Source organism: Henckelia pumila, chromosome 3 (assembly GCF_033568475.1).
Source record: "Henckelia pumila isolate YLH828 chromosome 3, ASM3356847v2, whole genome shotgun sequence".
In the NCBI taxonomy this organism is placed as follows: domain Eukaryota; kingdom Viridiplantae; phylum Streptophyta; class Magnoliopsida; order Lamiales; family Gesneriaceae; genus Henckelia; species Henckelia pumila.
In genome coordinates, this window is record NC_133122.1 from 173,495,436 (window position 1) to 173,504,824 (window position 9,389).

At 37.1% G+C, this 9,389-nt stretch overlaps 1 pseudogene; it reads left to right on the forward strand.

Annotated features, from left to right (window-relative positions):
* The first annotated feature begins 5,469 nt into the window (after nt 1-5,469).
* Nucleotides 5,470-7,123, forward strand: LOC140889975 (alpha-mannosidase 2-like; annotated as a pseudogene).
* The last annotated feature ends 2,266 nt before the right edge of the window (nt 7,124-9,389 follow it).

Below are 9,389 nucleotides of genomic sequence, written 5' to 3' on the forward strand. Positions count from 1 at the left end.
AAGTAAAAGTATTAAAGCACTCCGATCGAATCGAGGTGGAGAATACTTAAGTACCGAGTTTTTGGGCAATCTAAAAGAGAATGAGATTCTCTCTTAGTGGACTCCTCCTATGACACCTCAGCTAAATGGTGTTTCGGAGCATCTCAATGGAACATTGTTGGACATGGTTCGATCTATGATGAGCTTCACTGAGCTTTCACCTTCGTTTTGGGGCTATGCGCTTGAAACAGCGGTATTTTTCTTGAACAATGTCCACACTAAAGCAGTGAACAAAACTCCATATGAATTATGGACTGGCAAAACTCCTAAGTATTCGTACTTGAGGATTTGGGGATATCCTGCTTATGTGAATCAGACAGTGGGAGATAAGTTGGATAGTCGATCCACCATATGTTATTTTGTAGGGTATCCGAATAATTCAATCGGATATTATTTCTATCATCCTACTAAAACAAAAGTGTTTGTTTCGAGGAATGCCACCTTCATGAAGAAGGAGTTCTTACTTGATAAGAAAGGCAAGATGATGGAACTTGAAGAAATTCGAGAAGAACCCGAGATACAAAATAACAATCCCACACCTCAGGAACCATTAAACAACACACCTCTTTCTAGAAGATACGAGAGGACTTCTAAACCTCCTATTCGATATGGTTTACTTTTTGAAGGGGATCAAAGTGAACCCGACATTGGATGTGATCCAAGAAACTTCAAGGAAGCAATTTCTGATGCGGATTCGAATTTATGGCTTGAAGCTATACAGTCTGAAGTAGACTCGATGCATACAAACCAAGTTTGGTCTTTAGTAGATCCTCCCAATGGAATTGTTCCAATAGGGTGTAAATGGATATACAAGAGAAAACTTGGGCCTGATGGTAAGGCATTGGCTTACAAGGCACGATTGGTGGCAAAAGGTTATACTCAAAGACAAGGTGTTGATTATGATGGAACCTTTTCACCAGTCGCAATGTTCAAGTCCATAAGAATCCTTATTGTCATAGCAGCTTGGTATGACAATGAGATATGGCAAATGGATGTGAAGACTGCATTTCTTAATGGAAACATTAAGGAAGAGATCTATATGATGCAGCCCGAAGGATTCACATCCATGGGAAGCGAGCATAAGGTATGCAAGCTTCAGAGATCAATTTATGGTCTCAAATAGGCATCAAGAAGTTGGAACCAGAAATTTGATGAAACAATAAAGGACTTTGGTTTTAAAAAGAACCCGGAGGAACCGTGCGTGTACAAGAAAGTAGTTAAGGATGCTGTGACGGTCTTAGTACTTTATGTTGATGACATCCTACTCATTGGGAATGATGTAGGGATGTTGCAATCAACAAAGATATGGTTGTCAGGTAGATTCTCAATGAAGGACTTGGGTGAGGCGTCCTATATTCTAGGAATACAGATCTATAGAGATAGATCTAAGAGAATGATAGGACTCACTCAAGCTACCTACATCGACACCATATTGAAAAGGTTCTCTACGGATGAATCCAAGAGAGGACGAGTTTCTCAATCCAAGTCGATGTCTCCCAAGACTGACAAAGAGATAGAGAAAATGACACACGTACCATATGCGTCAGCCATAGGTAGTATTATGTATGGGATGATATCTACCAGATCCGATGTAGCGTTTGCTCTGAGTGTCACGAGCAGATATCAGGAAAACCCCGGTCAAATGCATTGGAAAGCCGTGAAGGATATTCTTATGTACTTAAGAAGGACTAAGAATGTATTCATGGTTTATGGAGGAAGAGAATTGAAATTGGAAGGCTATACCAACTCTAGCTTCCAAAGCGACGTGGATGACTCGAAATCAACCTCTGGATTTGTATTTATGCTCAATGGCGGTGCTGTCTCTTGGAAGAGTTCCAAGCAGGACACCACAGCGGATTCCACCACTGAGGCAGAGTACATTGCAGCATCAGCTGCTGCTAAAGAGGCCGTTTGGATGAGGAATTTCGTCCAAGAGTTGGGTGTAATTTCTGAAGCTGTTGGTCCAGTCCCGGTGTACTGTGACAACACTGGTGCCGTTGCTCAGGCAAAGGAACCAAGGTCTCATCAAATATCCAAACACGTACTGAGGAAATACCACATCATCCGAGAGATCGTGGAAAGAGGAGACATCACTATCGAGAGAGTGGCCTCTGAAGACAATATCGTTGATCCACTTACTAAGCCCTTACCAGAACCATTGTTTGACAAGCATCGCGAAGCAATGGGACTACGTAGTGTGACTAGTTAGCTTTAGGGCTAGTGGGAGATTGAAAGAGTGGGTGCCCGGTTCGCCAACTTGTGGCTAAGGGCTTTTATGACTCTATGTATAAACAATCTTTGTTTAATATAATTTACATTCATTAATGGCATTTTCTTTATCTTTCTTCATATTGTTATATTATGATATACTTCTGTTGTTTTGATAAAGACGTTGAATATACTAAAGTGTAATTAAGATGAGATAGTGAATAAAGAGAGATCACTATCATGAAACACATCTTATAGTCACTGTATATTCTAAACAGTTCCTAGTCAATTAAGCCGTCCACAAATTAGGATAAGGATCGCTCGAGATTGAGACTAGCATTTGCGATGCCTAGTACCACGTTTCATTGGTATGGAACATAGAGATGTTCGAAGCATGCAAATGGATATTCATATGATGGATGATTGAACTACCCTATTCGGACTATCCAAGTGGTTTTCATTTATTGAGTGGATAAGTCCGCGGTTTTGGTTGTACACCATTAGTCCTTACTACTTGAAACATCATGGAGACTCTATATGCTAGTACTATACTTTGACTCATTTACCGACTCTATGAGGGTCATCAGGTGTCGAGATTGGGTACAGTTACAAAACATATAGGAGTCGATGCTTTGTTGTCAAGGATTCACCACACGCTTGCGAGTGTGGATATCCTATGCGATCTGAGGAGATATTAATGTGACAAATCTTTGGCCAGAGTACTCGATGTGATTTAGGTTACTTGGTTTCCTAGTAGCACATGCGATATCACTATTTGATCTTCAAGATGCATTGCATAGTTATCGAATCTCGAACGACTCTCAATGTACCAATGGTTGTTGATTCGATCGGGATATTTGGATGAAGGGACCGTACTGTACGCTAACCAAAACCTACTGGTTCTTGCAGGCACTATCAGTGATACCTAGAAAATCATGGGGAGATGTTGCTAGGTGCTCTTACCATGATTCGATGGGTAAGTCGGAAATTGTTGTTTCGAGTCACAAGGAGTTGTGAGCCCACAGCTAGCTGTATCCCTAAAGCATTGAGGGTCACACAAGTAATGGATTACTAATCCCCGTTGAGATAGTTAAATTTAAAGAGTTAAATTTAGCGATAGAGAAGTTGAACTTCTTAACTAAAGGCAGTGGAATTTCCTAAAATGACATAGGGATGGGCATTTTTGGAAATCACTGAATTCAGATTCAAAAAAAATTATCTTGACCTTAAAAGGTGCAGAAATGGTTTCTGTGCACATTGGTGAAATCGGTTTATCAATCGGAGTCAAGATGAATTGTATATTAATTTTTATAATAACAGGCTTGGCTTGTTGGGCTTAAATTATGGATAATTGGCCCTAAGGAGTTAGTGTCCTATTAGACATATAACTTAATCCAGTACATAAATTATATATAGTAAATGGTGCAGTTTTCAAAAATAACTAATTGATTGTCTTGCAATTTTCGAAAATACTGCAACACACACATCTACAGTTTTCGAAATATCCTAGAACAGTTCTAAGGATATTTTCGAATTCTGTCTCCTTTTTGAGAGAAAATTCAGTCAAAATTACATTCTGAATTGACAGATCAAATCTGTAAATCTCTTCGATAAACATCTGATTGATTTCTAGTGCAATCAATCAGAGGGTTTCAGTTTTCTGTTCGTGGACCTAATTCAGGAGATTGATCGAGCGAGTCATCAGTTCTTGGGATTTACAACAAGAGCAGATTAATCTGTTGGTGTCCATAATCAAGCCATAGCTTGAAGAGGTAAAATATTAATTGTTATTATTATTTTACATGTTGATTTTAATCGTTAGGATTTGATACCCATGATATGGAATTATTTCATATAAAAAAATAAAAATTTTTAAACTTTCGCTGCTCCGAGTATCATATCACACTGATCTGAAAACGTGTTCTAACAACAAATAAACAAATAATAACCATATATAAATTAGCATGCTCCACGGTTTTGTTGTTTGAGAATTGTTAATATTTATTTCATTTCATTGTAATTTATTTTATAGTTATTGCATGATATTATATGTTCATAACTTGCATTTCAAGCTCGTGTTACTAACTTTATCGACAGTGTTTTATTCGATGGGGATAATTCCTCACATGTCGATTGTATGCAAACAAATTCAAAGTTCCAAGGTATCAGATTAAACTAATCATATTTTTTAAAAAATAATCAGTTGCATCGTCGTCTAAATTTCATGTCTCAATTATACTAAATGTATGTATTGTAGTAATGATCCTTTATTAGTATGAGGTAAATTATGGAGAAAAAAAAACTCTTGTGATTGTGTTTTTGGTTTTTGAAACATCATATTGAATTTAAAAGGTTAACCCTTATTGCTAAAAACAACACCATTTACCGAACAAAATATAAATAATCCAATCATCAGTCAAAGCTTCCAACTGATAGCTTTATTTCTACTATAAAATGAGTAGAATCATGGTTTTAAAAACAATAACTAATTTAAATTGTGATAATAAATGAATTTCAATACAGTTTCAAATTCATCTTGATCTAAATCTGAAATCTAACTTTTGCTTAAACGGAAATTATCAACTTATGGTTTATATAAAATTTTCATTCCATTATCATTCAAACAAATTTTCGGCACTGACCAAGATATATATATATAATACACATAACACAGATTACAAAATATTGTGGGAACACAAAGTTTGAATTCATTGTGGATAGAAAAAAAATTCATGGAATGCGACGAGATCAAATTACGACAATTGTTAGATGACAATCCTTCTTTGAAGTAGGTACCAAAACAATGTCGGTTTCCTGAAATATATTTAAATAATATATATTACTTATAAATAGATTTATATGATTTATGTACGTTCACATAAACATGTTAATGTCATGAACATTAATGTTAGAAAATTAATTATTTTTGTAGGATCATTATTACTGCTTTATAGCATCTATGTGTGAGATTAAAAGCAAAGACGTGGTCTGAATCATGTTTCAATTTTCTCAAAGCAATCGTAAAGACAACGGAGGTATTTAGTTGTATCAATTGAAAAATACATGATGCTAAAATCATGACAAGGTAATCATTTTATCGGTTGTGAAATTGATGATAAAATTAAATTTGTACCGAGGTAATCTTATTCAATTATTGTATTTATATTAAAATGTCTACTTACACTTTGATGTCAATTGAAACTCTAAAGATTTCGATTAACAATGACGGTGAAAGACGACACATCGGCAAGGATTACATTATTTGAAGATGCGGCTTCAAAGTATAAAGGTTGCTCGATGAATGAATATATTGAGTTGCTCAACAGGTGAACATGACTGCAAATTAAAATTCTCAAGTTTTATATTTACGAGTTACATGATATAAAACACATTGAAAATATATGATAACAAGATGAAGGAGAAGCACAAATCACAAATACTTTTGACCACCTAATCAAGGAAGAACATACATTTATTTTCAAGATGGATAAAGAACTTCTTAAAAATAAAAAGCCTCTCACTATTATGGTGGAAGTGTACCAAAAACCATTGCAAAAAATCTTCGAAGTTGAAAAGAAGACAGAACAAAGGACACCAAAGAGGAAAAAAAAAAGAAAAAGAAAAATTCACCAAAATCTACAAAAAAAAAATAAAAGATGTGCAACCACCAAAACAAGCAATGCCTGAATTCATTGATATCGAAGATGATGAGAAACTATCAGTGTTTACTCAAAGAAGAAGATGTGTGATAACACAAAGGAATGGATCGGATGTCAAAGTCGTTAGGGTGAAAAAAATAAATATTTACATTGTTTGTCATTCGTAATATTATTTGACGTTCAAATTAAATTCATAATCTTATTATAATAAATTTTATTTTTATTTTCTCATTCTCATTTATTTTACTTCATATATGTTCTCACGTGCGTTAATAGTAAAAACACCACACAAGAATTTGTGATTGAGAAAGAGTATCATGTTGAGCTTGGGGCATGAGTTTAATGATAGAGAACTAATTGATATATACAAAACTGATGTGGTTAACAGGAGAGTCCTTTACTCTGATCTGAATGGCTTCCAGACAATCTGCAGGGAAACATACGACAAGATACCCTTCCAAGAAAATTACTATCACATGCCCTCTCTTGCATTTATGCAAGAATCAAGTGGAAAATGCTTCTCGGTTCATACTAAGCATTCTTTGGGTGTGGAAAGCTTAAAAATGGATGGTTGGAGATCATGCTCGATCGGCAACTCATGAGAGATGATGGACGTGGTCTTGGCCAAGCTAGGAGTTATCGACAACCGTCCAATGAACATAGTTTTCCACATCCTCGTTGAATCCAGTGTTTCAGTCCCCATTTTGGATTGTCCACTTAGCCAATCTCTACTCTCTCATCTACTAGGCGCTCATTTGAACTATTCGTTGCTGAAAAACCCAAGAGAATATCTGTACAGCCTCCTCCTAGATCCTTTTCACCTCTAGCAACTTCATTGACCTGTGATTTGCATATATATATATATAGTGAACTTTAAGGTCCCCCGGCCTTTGAAGTACTCTCAGCAGCCACTTGAGGAGCCCAAATTTGTACTCATCTTGCATAGGCAACACTGGGATTCTGCATACTGTCATAAAGACGGGTTGCTATGTTTGCTTACGTCTGATGAACCAATCAATCTGTTCAAAATGTTTGAAGAGCTTACAGTTACAAATGCGAGAGCCACATCCATAAATCTCTTACATGATGACACCGATACCCTTGGCTATAGCCAGCCTTTTGGAGAGGAAGGACACATACTCATCTCTCCCATGGAAATACAGGCTTACAAGTTGCAGTTGAAGCGTCTGTCTTGGATAAAACTGTTTGATCCGTAGCTGTTTTCTTATCATGTCCGATGGATGATGAAACATCCCATACTCTGATTTTAAATTAAACTAAATAAAATACGGATTTTCAAAAAAGTTCTTAAAAATTTCGGCATGACCTCTTTTTTTATATTACAATCCACCTGACACAGACAGCAGTCAAAAATAAAACGACCAAGAACACTAAATAATTCAGACCGAGAAAAGAACGAAGACCTGAGAAGAAGATCTAACAATTCAACTATCAAAATAATTAACACTTTGATATTTACATGCCCAAAGACGATCAATGAATCTTTACGTTTACATTAATCCAAGTAACAGAATAAAAGGCTATGAAAAGTTAAAATAAACTTTTGCGGAAGACTAGCATAGGTCGGATGGATGTGTCGTGCCTGCATCGCAGTCCGCTCATTATTCTTTCCCCTCAATCTCTATGAAATGCTCCTCACCTGAAAAAAATAATTGTAGTGAGTCTAAATGTAGTAGCCCGGTTCCATTTTACAAGATTAAGTGATTTTAAACATGTTAGAAAATGACATATAATTTTAAAAGTGTCAAAACATGTTTAAGGAGTCCTTATTTGGTAAAAATAAGTGGAAAATCAGATCCGGCACGTTCGAAAATTGTAGGGTAGGTCCCGGGGGTCCAAAAATGAGTTCAGAAGTACAAAAATAGTTCGGAGCACCTGGACCAGTTCAGGCCCTCCGAACCCGAGTTCGGACCGTCCGAACTCAGCAGAGCCCAGGTGTCAAAATGGCTCGAACAAGTGGCAGTTTGGGCCATCCGAACCCAGTTTGGACCTTCTGAACTTCGCCTATAAATAGGGGTCCGAATTCCTCATTTTGAAGTGCAATTTTTCCTCCCCTCTCCCGGTTATTGCTCTATTTAAGGGCTTCGGGACTCTTTCTTTAAGAGTTGGAGTAGGAAATAGTATATTTTTATAGCGGACAGTGTCCGCAGTAGCAGCCAAGTGGCGGAGCTCTGGCGAGGCGTCTAGGGGTCGTAGCTAGGGTATGCCCAGGCTTTGGGGCATGCGTCATCAGCGGGCTGACGACGGACAAAGGTATGACTTTGGTTCAGTAAATAGGGAATAGGCTATAGTTTAATTAAGGCTTTTAGAGCCTAGTAGGTGATGTTTGGCATGCTAGGTAATGCATGGTTATTTATGTTGTAGTGTTGCATGGTAGGCTTGGACCTAGATGGGAGCTTCAAGGATCTGCCATAGTAAGGTACGGAAGTATTATTCGAGATATCCAGATTGAGTATGCATGTATTATGTGTTTGCATGGATTATGTGATTGCATGTTTTATATGCCTTTATATATATAGCATGTCACGACTGTATGTTGCATACATGAGCATATTGAGCCTGTATCCTTGTGATATCCGGTATTGGGATATTTATCCTGTCAGTAGATGGTTGGACACAGAGACACGTGTTAGGTCACCAATATCAGTTGGACACGGATCTCGTGTTAGGTCACTTATATTTGGTTGGACACGTGTACTTGTGTTAGGTCACCATCAGGGCTTCTGAGTATGTTGATCACCTCCTGTAGAGACGGCTCAGCGTGGCACATACCAGGACCCAAGTTTGTTCTTGATCAGATATTCTTGACCTCGTGTCTTGGTACACAATTCACTTGCATACATGCACATATAATACCGTATACTCATACTCTCGTACTGAGCTTATCATGCTCACGTCCCGTACTTTGTTGTATCTGGACATCCTATACCATGGGGCACGTTTGCGGCTGGATGAGGCAGGTGGTTCCAGGAGAGCTTAGGCGATTGATGACCAGCAAGGATATCTGTCTAGGCTTTTGTCTCCGATACATTTGGGCATTCGATTTGGTTGTATCATAATTATTTTATTTGGGGATTTATTTATTATTTTCCGCTATTATTTCTGATCATTTATTAATTAAGTTAAATGCATGTTTAAGCTTCTGATTAGTAGGTGATCACGGTGCGGGTCACTACACTAAAAGATTCAGAAAGAATATGGGGGGATAACAAGGACTACGTAAAATACAAGCGCACGCAGTTTAAAAATAGTTGATACTAAAAATACCTTTGTGTTGTGCCCCTTTCTTTAAACAGAAATAAACTTCTAAACAACTGGGAGAACATGAATGAAACATATGCATGGCTAAGTTGAACATATCAATGTAAATGCATAAACTGAACTGATACATGGTCATAAATGATTTGAACTGTAACTGTGAACTTAGATCCTTGAATTTTGACTCTGTGATTTTGATCATGA